This window comes from Gossypium hirsutum, chromosome A12 (assembly GCF_007990345.1).
Source record: "Gossypium hirsutum isolate 1008001.06 chromosome A12, Gossypium_hirsutum_v2.1, whole genome shotgun sequence".
Classification (NCBI taxonomy): Eukaryota; Viridiplantae; Streptophyta; class Magnoliopsida; order Malvales; family Malvaceae; genus Gossypium; species Gossypium hirsutum.
In genome coordinates, this window is record NC_053435.1 from 1,287,553 (window position 1) to 1,302,933 (window position 15,381).

Genomic DNA, 15,381 nt, shown 5'->3' on the forward strand with positions numbered 1-15,381 from the left:
ATAATTTTTAAATATATATAATACATCAAAATTACTAAAAACATCAAAATAAATATTTCCCAACAAATTGAAAGTAAATTTTAAAAAATATGTACACTTAAATAACACTAAGGTAAATACAACTTAACAAGCAAATGCCTCTAAAATAATAATAAAATCAACAAATAACTTTAAAATAATAACAAAATTAACAATAAAATAAGTTTTATACAATATCCAAATAATAATAATAAAATAGTAGCAACATAATAGTAAAATAGTAGCAAAATATAGAGAAAACAACAAGAAAATAACATTAAAAAAAAGAGTAAATTTCTTTTGTCTTTTAGTGAATTAGGGCCGGGCTAGGTTCGGGCCAAAAATACCTTACCTGAGGCTTGACCCGTTTTTTAAATGGGTCTTATTTTTTTTTTCTAAACTCATTTTTTGGACCTATATTTTTACTCAAATCCTCTCACATTTTCGGTGAGCCTTTAGGCCGGACCGGGCTAAATAATTCGACTCATAATCAAATTTAATTATAAGTTAAAATTACTAATATATCAATTTTAAAAGATAATATCCTAACTGGTGACAAACTGATACATTTGAATAACCAAGTTGGCTAATATTTTTACAAATTGCCTGATCGGTACGTCTTTTCTATTTTGAATTTTGGTGCATTTCATCTTTTCTATTAAATAGTCATTTAACTAGAAAACCAACCCTACCACCACCTCCTACTAAGAGTGCGTTTGGTTCGCTGTATTGGATTAGAAGTGTATTGGATTAGAGGTGTATTGGATTAGAGGTGTAATAGCAAATCAACTGTTTGGTTGAATGTAATGGAATAGATGCGTAATAGTAATCTTGTGTTTGGTTGAATGGAATAGAGGTGTAATAGCATAGTGGAAAAAACTAAAATCACTAGAATACCCTTAGCATAAATTTATTTTGGTAAATGATTATTGTTATTGTTATTTAAATTTTAATAAGATTATTATTATCAATAATAAATATTTTAATCATATTTAAACATAATTATTATTAAACATATTTTAATTAAAATATATAATTTAATAAAATTCTTAATAATTACCAGAAATTTGTTTTGGTAAATTATTATTGTTATTGTTATTTAAATTTTGATAAGATTATTAATATGAATAATAAATAATTTAATCATATTTAAACATAATTATTATTAAATATATTATACTTAAAATATATAATTTAATAAAATTCTTAATAATTAATATTCTTATATGAATTTACTCAAATCATAATATATTATATGATACTATAAAAGATAATTTGAAATAATTAATATTAAATTTATTTTAATTAAAATATATGATTTAATAAAATTTAAAATAATTATAACTAATAAAATTTAATAAGTAAGAATTGAACTCTAAAAAATAAAAAAAACATAACCATATCGAATTATCATCAAGAACTCGATTGAATTTACAACAATTCTGAATTAAACGGAAGTACTGCCTCAATATCTTACTTTCAACTAAAAATATAAAGCAAGCATTCAATAGAAGAAATTCAAGCCGATACAATATCTCTTTCACCTTGCTCTCAACTCCAATTGGCCTTCCATGAAACCGATTCTTCACTTCAAACAAAATAGCTCACCAATCTAGCAGGAAAACGAATACTGTCCAAAGTTGCCATTGAAAATAACCTCCAACTTCATGTGTCCATTCCATAAGTTAAGGGAAAAAGCAATCTCTGCCAATTCTGGATTTATATGATGCATTGATAAATCAGGAAATAGAAGGCCATGAGGTAAGGTTGCTAAAAAATCACAATGAATCAAAAGTAATTTACCTCTCCAGGAAGGCTAAATTGCCAAGAGCACATGTTTCCTCTAAAACACCAAAAACCAGAAGACATATTTGTTGACAAGTTGCAGTACTGCCTCAAGATCTTAGTTCAACTACAATATAAAGCAAGCATTCAGCAGAAGAAATCAAAAGCTTACTTGTTCCTCGTTTTCAGCAGAAGGGATAGGATCATCTCAAAAGATACTGGTTTTTATTTTCATTGCCACATTACGAGTTTGTATTCTTTGAGAGTTTCTAACAATTCTATGCAATACCAAGATGCAAAAGATCGATAGCCCAACAAAGGGGGCGGATGATCATTTATTTTTCGTTCTCAAAGCGGAACATTCATCATCAGTCTTAGATATTCATCCATCGAAACTCAACAACAAACAAATTATTACCATTTACCATAGGTGAAAAAAAATCTTTGCAACCCACACATCACAAGACTTCCACACAAAAGGTAAGAACACAAGGAAGTGTTGGGGAAGCTCATTAGCAAGTTTGTTATAAGTAACCTATGAACATTTAAACATGTCAATGCTCAAACTCGTTCACCACTACCTTCTGATTCCATGGCCTTTAAAATTTCTGCCATCATTTGATCTCTGTTCTGTCTTTGTCTTTCTACAGCAACCATATACAGGGCTACATAAGAACTAATTGTGAATTACCAGCAAGAACAAGGAAACAAGATGAAGTTTATAATTCAAGAGTGAAAATAATTCAACAAAAAAGTGAAAATAATCCAATTTATCTGTCCGCATCTATCCTTCATACAATTCACCTTTTAACAATTATAGACCTAGTAAGAAACCTATAACAATCACAAAAGGCAGCAGCCAAACTTTACCTTCCCGGTAGGGAGCCCACTCATGCTTACGCAGATGATGTGGAGCATCAAGTGGAGGCAACATCCCAAATTTCAGCATAATAGATGGCCTAAAACAATAATTAGACCATTAAACAAATAAGAAATTAGGTTAAAAAAAACTCATTGATCCGAAAAATAGTAGCAGCATGAGCAATTTGACTCGCCAACTGAAAGAAAAAGGAGAAATTAAATGAAAATTTGTAACATAGGGTAGAAAGAGTGAAGAGAAACAGAGGGATTTTCCATTACTCGAGTGGCGAGCTCGAGAGACTGAGCGTTGTCGACGATAGAACCAGTGATGGCTACGGTGACAGTGGGGATATCGTCGGCTTTTTTGGTTTCACTGGTTGAGAAGAAGAAGGTCGACTGGTTGAGAAGGCAATCGAAAGAGTGGCAGAGCGAAAAAGAAAAGAAAGGAAACGAAGGGAACAAATCGGCAGCAAAGAGGCATAATGGACTGGGAGGAAATCGGCAGAAAACAAAAGCAAAGAAATAAGGAAGGAAATCGGATGAAGGAACAAAAGAGAAACAAGGGGATGGGGGAGGGCAAATCAGGGAGGTGATGCTCAATCGGTAGCTAATCTGGGCAAAGAGGGGGGAATAGAAATCGGTGGTTTTCACCGATTAAGAAGGTAATGGATTAGATGCGTATTACCAATACATCAAACCAAACGACGTGTTAGAGAGGTATTAGGTGGGGCCCACCGATTAGGGGTGTATTGGCTTAGCCAATACACCAAACCAAACAAGCTGTAAGTTTCATCCATTGACTGCTTTTCATTGGGATTACAAAATTCATTAAAATATTTTTTTATAATTAAAATAAATAATATTATCTGAGAGTATTTAGACGTTTCACTTTAAAAGAAAATTAATAAAATACGTCCATATAGTAAAATTTGAATCCATATTAATTATATTAAAAACTTTTAATTTACTATTTACCTAAAGCTCTATTTTAATATTTTTGTACATTTTTATTTTATTATATATATTATTAATTTATTTTTACCCGTGCGGATCACGAGTTTACTATTTATATAAATTATATTGGAATATAAGATATTTGTAATATTTTGAATATATTTTATGCAGAAATATATTAAAATTTAAATAGTATTAAAAAATATTTTACATGAGATGACCATGTGTGTTAATTCCAATATATTTCATTTTATTAAAGGTTTAATCAAAATATAAACATATATTAAATAAAATGATTTAATGTGATCATATTTTTATTTACAATAAAAAAGATAAGAAAGTATTATAAAAAAATTAATATTCTTTAATTTTTCATGTAAAATTTCTGGAAACACTAAGATATAAATAGCATTAAATGCTTGTTTGTACTAATAACATGTATAACCTACAAAATAAATAAATTTATATAAAGTTTAAGCCAAAAATTAATAGTAAATTCTATATTAGAAAATTATTTAATTTCTACCAAATAATGTTTAAATAAATTAAAATACTATATAAAATATAAAATTTAGACACTGTTAGCTTGATAAATCAACCGGAATAGCTAAGAGGGGTGAATTGGCATTTAAAATTCGTGAAAGCAAAAGAACAATGTATGAAATGATGAATACAAGAATTTAGAGTGGTTCGATCTGTAATAGCCTGAATTTTTAGTGGTGTCGGAATGGTGATTCGAGATCACTAAATCTGACAAACGAGTAGAAAATATTATAAATTTAGTAAGTATAAGTTAAATGTGAAGTTAGGAAAATTTTTGAGATAGTGAATAGTGTACTAGGAATAAATATTAAAATAATTAAAATAAAAAAATGAGGTATCGAGACCTCGAAGATTTTCAACCGAGCCATAAATATTTTTATAAATATTTATAGAGTGTCATTGAGTTGGTATTAAAGTTTCGTTAGAAAATTTTAACGTTTGGATAGTTAATTAACTAAAAAGGACTAAATTGGGAATAGTGTAAAATTTGTTAAATTGTGATTAAATAGCTTAAGTGACTAAAGTGGAGGGATTTAAAAGGCAATTAGGCCCAAATTATATGGGCTGGACGGTTGGGTAAAAAAAAATCAGCAGAATGTAAGGAGAAACAGGGGCGAAATTGGAAACTTAACAAATTAAACATTTAAAACAAAGACAAAAGTGAGAAATCTAGAGATCTCTTCACAATTTATCAGCAAAAACGCCATAGGAGGTCTGGAATAAGCTGGTTTTTCATATTTTTGAATCACGTAAGTTTAATTCTTGATTATTTCTTCTAATTTTTGTGATTTTGATACTTTTACAATTAGGTCCAACTAATTATTTCATTAGTTTTTGATTCCATGGCTGATTTTGAAAGTTACCATTGATGAGTGTTGGATTTTTATGATGAATAAACATGGAATTGAAGCTTTAATTTTGTTATATGATGATTTTATTAAGTAATTTTGATAGAAATTGATTTTAGGGACCTAATTGTGAAAAAGTTGGGAATTAAGGTTTGGTGTTGCGGTTTTGAGTATGAAAGGCTATGTAGTAGTCTAAAATAGTTGGAAAGGTGTTAATTGAGAAAAATTAGATCAATTGAGGGGTTAATTGAGTAGGGATCAAATTGTAAAAATTGTAAAGTTTGGGGTAAAAGTGTAATTTCGAAAATTAAAGGGCATAAATTGTGAAATGAATTAGAATTGAATTAAATGCTGATGAATGAATAAATTTGCATTTTAGATCGAGAACCCGAAACAAGTCGAGGAAAAGAAAAAGTAGCCGATTAGTCCCTGAACTTTTACAAATTCTGCAAATCGATCCAGGTAAGTTCATATGGCTGAAATTTAATGATTAAATGTTAATTTCATGAATTATACAATGTATGATGAAATGTATTTATTGTTGAAATGAGAATAAAATAAAAATGTGAAAATCGAATAAATGATCAAATTAAGTGGAACACCGGATTTGAGTACTTCTGATCAAGAAACAAAGTGATAAGTGGCTACACTTATCTGATCAAGAAACAAAGTGATAAGTGGTTACACTTATCTGATCAAGAAACAAAGTGATAAGTGGTTACACTTATCTGATCAAGAGACAAAGTGATAAGTGGCTACACTTATCTGATCAAGTGATAAAGTGATAAGTGGTAGGTTCAGCTACACTTATCTGATCAAGTGGCAAAGTGATAAGTGGTAGCCTAGTTACACTTATCTGATCAAGTGGCAAAGTGATAAGTGGTAGCCTAGCTACACTTATCTGATCAAGGACAAGTGATAAGAGGTCATATGTCAAAGTGAAAGTGAAGTACTCAATTTTCCGTAACCGTTCCTTAATTTTGATCAAGGATGGTAAGTGACAAATGGGCCCAAAGGAATTATGGTAAAAGAATAAGTAGTAGTGAGTTTATACCAAGGAACTCACCAAAGATTGTGGTTGACAGGTAAATTTAGTAATGGTGTATATTGTATAAGTGTACAAGTGTTTGGTAAGATTTATGTTTTATGCCTATGAACTTACTAAGCTTTTCTATAAGCTTACATGTGTGTGTTTATTGTTTTTGTAGATTAACGTATTTATACATTCGGAGGATCGGATCTACATCAAGAATCACACTATCCAGATATACTCCGGTAGTTTATGTTAAGCAACTTTTTGGATTTATATGGCATGTATAGGGAATTGAAGTAAAAGTAAATTTGAATGTTATGGTTGCGTTAGATATCGAAATATATACATGTTTTTAGTTTGAAATGGTTGATTGGTTGAACTTAATTAGTATTTAAATGAAGTAGATGAAATACTGGAATTGGTTGTGATTTGAAATTTGCAGGGAAGGTTAGACAATTATAAAGGGGTTATATTGAATTTTTTTTAAAAAAATTGCAATGGAGCAGTTCTTGGACAGCAGCATTGATGTAACTTTTAAAAATCACCAAAAATAGTGGAAATAGAATTAGAAGTTGAGTGAGATATGAAATTAAAGCTGAAAGAGTCTACTTTCATATAAAAGAAGTTGAGTAAGCAAAAGAATTATATACTTTTAGATATTTGAATTTTAGTGAAACAGGGCAAGAATGTTTTTGAAGTCCCCTGTTTTGACTTTAGAAATTCATTAAAAATTGTACAGAAGGAATTATGAGTTATAATTTATATGTATAGATTCCTTAATGAGTCTATTTTCAGTAGAAATAAGTTTAATCACCATATGAAGCCTTTAATAAGATATAATTAAATTTTAGTGATGAGTGGTCAGGATAGTCGATTAGTGAAACAGGGGAGACTTCAACTAATAAACTGTACTAATTGGCTAAAGCAAAAATTCTGAAAAATTTATGGTGAATAGATATATGAGTCTAGTTTCAGGGAAAATTTACGGATATAAATTTCGAGTTTCGTAGCTTTAATTATAATTATTTTAGTGACTACTGTACAGGTGGACAGCTTTATTATGAATGATGAAATTAAATTTGAAAGTAAATTTTTATGCCCCGAACTTTTAAGTTAAGTCAAGTAACGCCTCATGCTCGACTCCGGCAACGGTATTGGGTAAGGGGTGTTACATTTTATTGGTATCAGAGCCTGGTTTAGCCGGTCCTCGGAATATGTGTGAAGTGTAAAGTGTTTAGAAATACATGCCATATAAATCTGTGATAGTGTGATGTGTATGATCCGATCTAATCTTTGTTATTTTTATAGATACTCTCCGATTATAAAGATGTCAAATATACCTGAACGTACTGATCAAGAAGAAGTTAACAGTAGAGCACAGAATTCTGAACAAAGAGCAAGCAGTGATGTTCCGATTTCCCAAATGCGAGAGCATGAATTAAAGAATATGATTTATGGGATTATGAATCAGTGGTATACTGAAATGAGGCAAGAAAGAAATCAGGCTGAACCACCTCCTCCCCCTACTGCTCCATCGATGGTACCCCCGGTTGTTCCTCCACCTTCTACAACGACTGAATCTAGTAAGCGTTCTCCATTGGAAAGGCTTAGAAAACTTGGAGCCGAAGAATTTCGGGGAAGGACTGATGATGATCCCGTCAAAGCTGAATATTGGTTACAGAGTTTGATAAGAATTTTTAAAGAAATGGCTTGCTCACCAGATGACTATTTGAGATGTGCTGTGTCTCTGTTGAAAGAAGAAGCTTATAGTTGGTGGGAGACGATCGAGGCTGTGGTTCCGGCAGAGAAAATTTCTTGGGAATTTTTCCAAAATGAATTTAAGAAGAAATATGTGGGCAGACGGTATTTGGATAAAAAGAAAAGGGAATTCCTCGACCTACGACAGGGAAATAAATCAGTAGTTGAATATGAAAGAGAATTTGTCTACCTCAGCAAATATGCCCGAGACATTGTACCTACTGAAGAAGAAATGTGTATCCGGTTTGAAGAAGGGTTAAATGATGAAATTAGAATGATGATTGGGGGTAATGAAATACGAGAGTTCGTTGTTCTGTCAGACCGTGCTCAAAAGCTTGAAGAAGTATACAACAGAAAAATGCAGCGGGATCGAAAAAGTAAAGAGCCATTCAAAAGAGGTGCTTCTAAGTCATTTTCAGATTTTCCAGTGAAGAAATCTAGAGAAGAAATTAATCGAACTACATCAGTGTCGGGGAGATCGGGCAGAGATAGACCAAGACAATCTGATTTCAGGGTATTCGATAGACCTGTAGCAAGTGTGAGCAGTGTTCAGAATGCTTCACGACCTAAGTGTCAATATTGTGGAAGATATCATTTCGGAGAATGCAGGACTAAGATGGGGGCTTGTTATAAATGTGGGGCTACTGATCATCTTATTCGAGATTGTCCTCGGCTGCAAAAAGATGAAGTGGAACAGAAAGAGATACAGAGAACCATTCCTCAAAGAAGTAGACGTTCGGGCCAGAGCAGTGCTACAGGGACTACCCGTTCGGGTACGAGGGAATCAGTTGGTCGATCAGAGAATAGAGCACCAGCACGTACCTACGCCATTCGAGCAAGGGAAGAAGCTACGGCTCCTGATGTAATTGCTGGTACTTTCTATCTTTATGATGTTATTGTTTATGCATTGATAGACCCTGGATCTACTCATTCATATATTTGCACTATGTTAGCATCTGAAAAGAATTTATCTGTTGAGTCCACTGAATTTGATATACAAGTTACAAATCCATTAGGTCATAGTGTGATGGTTAATTTGATATGTCGTAATTGTCCACTGAAAGTGAAAGGCTATAAATTCCCCGCTGATTTGATGTTGTTACCCTTTCGGGAATTTGACATTATTCTGGGGATGGACTGGTTAATGAGACATGATGCGGTGGTGAATTGTCGTGATAAGCAAATCAGTTTGAAATGTCAAACAGGAGATGTAATCTCAGTTGGGTCAGAAAACATGGGCGATACAGTCAGAATTATTTCAGCTCTCTCTGCTCAGAGATTATTACGCAAAGGCAATGAAGCATTCTTGGCCTATATCCTTGATACTCGGGGTTCTGATTTAAAGCTCGAACAAGTGCCAGTGGTGAATGAATTTCCTGATGTGTTCCCTGAAGAGTTACCCGGTCTACCACCTGATAGAGAAGTTGAATTTGTAATTGATGTGATCCCCGGAACAACTCCTATCTCAGTGACACCGTACAGAATGGCTCCAGCTGAGTTAAAAGAGTTGAAGGCGCAGTTGCAGGAGTTATTAGATAAAGGGTTCATTAGACCGAGTATGTCGCCTTGGGGAGCACCTGTCTTGTTTGTGAAAAAGAAGGACGGTTCTTTAAGACTGTGTATAGATTACAGGCAGTTGAATAAGGTAACGGTAAAGAATAAATATCCTTTGCCTCGTATTGATGATCTGTTTGATCAGTTGAAAGGTGCTGCAGTATTTTCCAAGATAGACCTTCGATCTGGGTATTATCAGTTGAAAGTTAAAGAGTGTGATGTGCCAAAAACTGCCTTCCGAACTCGATATGGTCATTATGAATTTTTGGTGATGCCATTTGGTTTAACCAATGCTCCTGCTGCTTTTATGGATTTGATGAATAGAATTTTTCAGTCATATTTGGATAGATTTGTGGTTGTGTTCATTGACGATATATTGATTTATTCAAAGACAGAGTCCGAACATGCACAACATCTAAGGATTGTATTACAGACTTTGCGGGAGAAACAGTTATATGCGAAATTCAGCAAATGTGAATTTTGGCTTCAGGAAGTTGCGTTTTTGGGTCATATTGTATCAGCTGATGGAATAAGAGTGGATCCAAGTAAGATAGCGGCAGTGGTAAATTGGAAAGTTCCAAAGAATGTTACTGAAGTACGGAGCTTTCTAGGATTGGCAGGTTATTATCGCCGATTTGTCAAAGATTTCTCAATGATTACCTTACCGTTGACTCGATTACTACAAAAGAATGTTGAATTTATATGGTCAGACGAATGTCAGCAGAGTTTCGATCAGTTGAAAAAGATGTTGACAGAGGCTCCAGTGTTGACTCAACCAGAATCGGGCGTACCGTTTGTAGTATATAGTGATGCGTCTCTGAGTGGTTTGGGTTGTGTACTTATGCAGTCAGGAAAAGTGGTGGCATATGCTTCCCGACAACTGAAACCGCACGAGAAGAATTATCCTACACATGATTTGGAATTGGCAGCGATCGTGTTTGCTTTGAAGATATGGAGACACTACTTATATGGTGAGAAATGTTATGTGTATACTGATCATAAAAGCTTGAAGTATTTAATGACTCAGAAAGAGTTAAATTTGAGACAGAGACGATGGTTAGAGTTGCTGAAAGATTATGATCTTGTTATTGACTATCACCCAGGGAAAGCAAATGTCGTAGCAGATGCACTTAGTCGGAAATCATCATTATTTGCATTACGGGCATTGAGTGCTCATTTATCTATTAATGAGGATGGTTCTGTACTAGCGGAATTAAAAGCTAAACCTGTGTTCTTTCAACGGATTCGGGAATTACAAGATGAAGACCCAAAATTGATGCTAAAACGACAGATGGTTCAAAATGAGTTAAGCTCAGAATACTCCATTGATGAAAATGGTATGTTATATTATCGTAATAGAATATGTGTTCCAAATAATTTAGACTTGAAAAATGATATTTTATCAGAGGCTCACAGTAGTATGTGTTCTATTCACCCGGGGAGTACAAAAATGTATTGTGATTTGAAGAAAATGTATTGGTGGCCTGGAATGAAACGAGAAATCTGTGAATATGTAGCAAGATGTTTGATTTGTCAACAGGTGAAAGCTGAGCATCAAGTACCGACAGGGTTGTTACAGCCCATTATGATTCCAGAGTGGAAATGGGAACATGTCACGATGGATTTTGTATCTGGATTACCAGTAACTCCGAAGAAGAAAGATTCGATATGGGTGATTGTTGATCGGTTAACTAAGTTGGCACATTTTATTCCAGTCAGAGCAGATTATCAGCTTGAAAAGTTAGCGGAGTTATATGTGTCTGAGATAGTGAGGTTACATGGGGTACCAATATCTATTATTTCGGATCGAGATCCGAGATTTACCTCGAGATTTTGGAGTAAATTACAGGAGGCTCTGGGCACCAAATTAAATTTCAGCACAGCTTTTCATCCCCAGACAGATGGGCAGTCAGAGCGAGTGATTCAGATTTTAGAAGATATGTTAAGGTGTTGTATACTTGAGTTCGGCGGCAGCTGGGAAAGGTATTTACCTTTAGCCGAATTTGCTTATAATAATAGTTATCAAACTAGTATTAAAATGGCACCGTTTGAAGCTCTGTATGGAAGAAAGTGTAGAACTCCATTATATTGGTCTGAATTAAGTGAATCGAAACTGGTGGGAGTGGACTTGATTCGGGAAACTGAAGAAAAAGTTCGTATTATTCGAGATTGTTTAAAAGCTGCCTCCGATCGGCAAAAATCATATGCAGATTTGAAGAGAAGGGATATAGAGTTTAGTGTGGGTGATCGTGTATTTTTGAAAGTGTCACCGTGGAAGAAAGTTTTGCGGTTCGGCAGAAAGGGAAAACTCAGCCCACGATTTATCGGGCCGTATGAAATCATTGAAAGAATCGGTCCGGTAGCTTATAGATTGGCTTTGCCCCTGGAACTTGAAAATATTCACAATGTGTTTCATGTGTCTATGTTGAGACGGTACAGATCAGATCCATCACATGTAATTCCTCATACGAAAATAGAGCTCCAACCTGACATGACTTATTCAGAGGAACCGGTGAAAATTTTAGCTCGGGAGGTTAAAGAGTTGAGGAATAAACGTGTACCACTAGTTAAGGTGCTATGGAATCGACATGGATCTGAGGAGGCAACCTGGGAAATGGAGGAATTGATGAAATTTCAGTATCCGAATTTATTTCCAGGTACGAAATTTCGGGGACGAAATTTCCTAAAAGGGGGGAGAGTTGTAATAGCCTGAATTTTTAGTGGTGTCGGAATGGTGATTCGAGATCACTAAATCTGACAAACGAGTAGAAAATATTATAAATTTAGTAAGTATAAGTTAAATGTGAAGTTAGGAAAATTTTTGAAATAGTGAATAGTGTACTAGGAATAAATATTAAAATAATTAAAATAAAAAAACGAGGTATCGAGACCTCGAAAATTTTCAACCGAGCCATAAATATTTTTATAAATATTTATAGAGTGTCATTGAGTTGGTATTAAAGTTTCGTTAGAAAATTTTAACGTTTGGATAGTTAATTAACTAAAAAGGACTAAATTGGGAATAGTGTAAAATTTGTTAAATTGTGATTAAATAGCTTAAGTGACTAAAGTGGAGGGATTTAAAAGGCAATTAGGCCCAAATTATATGGGCTGGACGGTTGGGTAAAAAAAAATCAGCAGAATGTAAGGAGAAACAGGGGCAAAATTGGAAACTTAACAAATTAAACATTTAAAACAAAGACAAAAGTGAGAAATCTAGAGATCTCTTCACAATTTATCAGAAAAAACGCCATAGGAGGTCTGGAATAAGCTTTTTCATATTTTTGAATCACGTAAGTTTAATTCTTGATTATTTCTTCTAATTTTTGTGATTTTGATACTTTTACAATTAGGTCCAACTAATTATTTCATTAGTTTTTGATTCCATGGCTGATTTTGAAAGTTACCATTGATGAGTGTTGGATTTTTATGATGAATAAACATGGAATTGAAGCTTTAATTTTGTTATATGATGATTTTATTAAGTAATTTTGATAGAAATTGATTTTAGGGACCTAATTGTGAAAAAGTTGGGAATTAAGGTTTGGTGTTGCGGTTTTGAGTATGAAAGGCTATGTAGTAGTCTAAAATAGTTGGAAAGGTGTTAATTGAGAAAAATTAGATCAATTGAGGGGTTAATTGAGTAGGGATCAAATTGTAAAAATTGTAAAGTTTGGGGTAAAAGTGTAATTTCAAAATTAAAGGGCATAAATTGTGAAATGAATTAGAATTGAATTAAATGCTGATGAATGAATAAATTTGCATTTTAGATCGAGAACCCGAAACAAGTCGAGGAAAAGAAAAAGTAGCCGATTAGTCCCTGAACTTTTACAAATTCTGCAAATCGATCCAGGTAAGTTCATATGGCTGAAATTTAATGATTAAATGTTAATTTCATGAATTATACAATGTATGATGAAATGTATTTATTGTTGAAATGAGAATAAAATAAAAATGTGAAAATCGAATAAATGATCAAATTAAGTGGAACACCGGATTTGAGTACTTCTGATCAAGAAACAAAGTGATAAGTGGCTACACTTATCTGATCAAGAAACAAAGTGATAAGTGGTTACACTTATCTGATCAAGAAACAAAGTGATAAGTGGTTACACTTATCTGATCAAGAGACAAAGTGATAAGTGGCTACACTTATCTGATCAAGTGATAAAGTGATAAGTGGTAGGTTCAGCTACACTTATCTGATCAAGTGGCAAAGTGATAAGTGGTAGCCTAGCTACACTTATCTGATCAAGTGGCAAAGTGATAAGTGGTAGCCTAGCTACACTTATCTGATCAAGGACAAGTGATAAGAGGTCATATGTCAAAGTGAAAGTGAAGTACTCAATTTTCCGTAACCGTTCCTTAATTTTGATCAAGGATGGTAAGTGACAAATGGGCCCAAAGGAATTATGGTAAAAGAATAAGTAGTAGTGAGTTTATACCAAGGAACTCACCAAAGATTGTGGTTGACAGGTAAATTTAGTAATGGTGTATATTGTATAAGTGTACAAGTGTTTGGTAAGATTTATGTTTTATGCCTATGAACTTACTAAGCTTTTCTATAAGCTTACATGTGTGTGTTTATTGTTTTTGTAGATTAACGTATTTATACATTCGGAGGATCGGATCTACATCAAGAATCACACTATCCAGATATACTCCGGTAGTTTATGTTAAGCAACTTTTTGGATTTATATGGCATGTATAGGGAATTGAAGTAAAAGTAAATTTGAATGTTATGGTTGCGTTAGATATCGAAATATATACATGTTTTTAGTTTGAAATGGTTGATTGGTTGAACTTAATTAGTATTTAAATGAAGTAGATGAAATACTGGAATTGGTTGTGATTTGAAATTTGCAGGGAAGGTTAGACAATTATAAAGGGGTTATATTGAATTTTTTTTAAAAAAATTGCAATGGAGCAGTTCTTGGACAGCAGCATTGATGTAACTTTTAAAAATCACCAAAAATAGTGGAAATAGAATTAGAAGTTGAGTGAGATATGAAATTAAAGCTGAAAGAGTCTACTTTCATATAAAAGAAGTTGAGTAAGCAAAAGAATTATATACTTTTAGATATTTGAATTTTAGTGAAACAGGGCAAGAATGTTTTTGAAGTCCCCTGTTTTGACTTTAGAAATTCATTAAAATTGTACAGAAGGAATTATGAGTTATAACTTATATGTATAGATTCCTTAATGAGTCTATTTTCAGTAGAAATAAGTTTAATCACCATATGAAGCCTTTAATAAGATATAATTAAATTTTAGTGATGAGTGGTCAGGATAGTCGATTAGTGAAACAGGGGAGAATTCAACTAATAAACTGTACTAATTGGATAAAGCAAAAATTCTGAAAAATTTATGGTGAATAGATATATGAGTCTAGTTTCAGGGAAAATTTACGGATATAAATTTCGAGTTTCGTAGCTTTAATTATAATTATTTTAGTGACTACTGTACAGGTGGACAGCTTTATTATGAATGATGAAATTAAATTTGAAAGTAAATTTTTATGCCCCGAACTTTTAAGTTAAGTCAAGTAACGCCTCATGCTCGACTCCGGCAACGGTATTGGGTAAGGGGTGTTACACGATCCCAGTTTCTACCCCACTATCTTAACTTTTCATAACTAAGGATTTTTTCAAATCCACTAATTTGATAAACCTTTGAGGAAAATGTTTAACCTTACATTAATAACCTTAAGAGTTCTACTCAAATCTTAAGATACAAACTCTCTCAAAAGAACAAACAAAGAAATAATCCTTACAAGAAGCACTAATATAAAGAAACACTTGAGCTGATAGAAAAACAATGAATACTCACAAGTGTATACAAGAAAAATGTGAAGAATTTTAAGCAAAAAGGTTGATACGATAGTTTTTTTTGATCATTTTGCATTCTCTTATTGTTGTTGAACCTTTTGAAGCTGATATTTATACTCTCGAATTGATTTCTAACCATTATGGTTGTTGTGAAATTGAATAGAGACGTTGGGATGTAAAAGACCATAACATTAATGTC

The 15,381-nt window shown here is 32.9% G+C and overlaps 1 long non-coding RNA gene across 1 annotated transcript; it reads right to left on the reverse strand.

The window, feature by feature from the left end:
• Positions 1 to 2,009: 2,009 nt before the first annotated feature.
• Positions 2,010 to 3,401, reverse strand: LOC107929917 (uncharacterized). The gene is made up of 2 exons (XR_001692920.2): positions 2,674 to 3,401; positions 2,010 to 2,468 (listed from the first exon to the last, which is right to left on the reverse strand). It is a non-coding gene; the product is annotated as an uncharacterized lncRNA (long non-coding RNA).
• Between the last annotated feature and the right edge of the window lie 11,980 nt (positions 3,402 to 15,381).